This window comes from Rhineura floridana, chromosome 8 (assembly GCF_030035675.1).
Source record: "Rhineura floridana isolate rRhiFlo1 chromosome 8, rRhiFlo1.hap2, whole genome shotgun sequence".
Lineage (NCBI taxonomy): Eukaryota > Metazoa > Chordata > Lepidosauria > Squamata > Rhineuridae > Rhineura > Rhineura floridana.
In genome coordinates, this window is record NC_084487.1 from 98,210,437 (window position 1) to 98,211,738 (window position 1,302).

The following is a 1,302-nucleotide window of genomic DNA, read 5'->3' on the forward strand; positions in this document are numbered from 1 at the left end:
TTTAAAGTTGACAATGAGGACACTGAACTTGTCAAGGATTATCAATACCTCGGCACAGTCCTTAACCAAAATGGAGACAATACAGTAGTCAAGAAATCAGAAGAAGGCTAGGACTGGGTAGGGCAGCTATGAGAGAACTAGAAAAGGTCCTCAGATGCAAAGATGTATTACTGAACACTGAAGTCAGGATCATTCAGACCATGGTATTCCCGATCTCTATGTATGGATGTGAAAGTTGAACAGTGAAAAAACCAGATAAGAGAAAAATCAATTCATTTGAAATGTGGTGTTGGAGGAGAGCTTTACACATACCATGGAATGCGAAAAAGACAACTAATTGGGTGTTAGAACAAATTAAAGCAGAACTATCACTAGAAGCTAAAATGATGAAACTGAGGTTATCATACTTTGGACACATCATGAGAAGACATGATTCGCTAGAAAAGACGATAATGCTGGGAAAAACAGAAAAAAAAGGTAAAGGTGTCCCCGCACTTATAGTGCGAGTCGTTTCCGACTCTTAGGGTAACATCTTGCAACGTTTACTAGGCAGACCGTATATATGGGGTGGGACTACCAGTTCCTTCCCCGGCCTTTCTTTACCACCCAGCATATGCCGGGTACTCATTTTACCGACCAGGGATGGATGGAAGGCTGATTTTATTTCCTCCTTCCCTTGGAATCGAACTCTGGCCCTGAGCAAAGCTTTGGCTGTGTTACCGCAGCTTACCACTCTGCGCCACAGAGGGTCTATAGGAAAAACAGAAGGGGGTAGGAAAAGAAGATCAAACAAGAGATGGATTGATTCCATCAAGGAAGCCACAGACCTGAACTTACAAGATCTGAACAGGGTGGTTCATGACAGATGCTCTTGGAGATCGCTGATTCATAGGGTCGTCATAAATTGTAATCGACTTGAAGGGACATAACAACAAAAAATTTAATTGACAAAACTGGAGGAAAACACCAATTCAGTGAAAACTCATAATGCCTTTCGCACCTTAAAGTCACTTAACGAGCCAATTCTAATGTAATATTTATCACACATTTTAACGTTGGGGAAACATGTATTATGATGTCCGTAACTTTGCCGCTTTTGCGACTTGCTCTTTTGTTATACTTCGGCAAAGAATGAGTTAGCTGGCAGACTTCTAGCCCAATCACAGACAGTAATACAGAGAGAGAGGCGGGCAAGGGAGGACTACCTTTGACCGACTGATACTTCTAGGTCCTGCCTTTTCCTTTGAATTTATGATTCTGTTTGGGCGGCGAAACATTCTTTGTACTATTCTCTAGCCAATC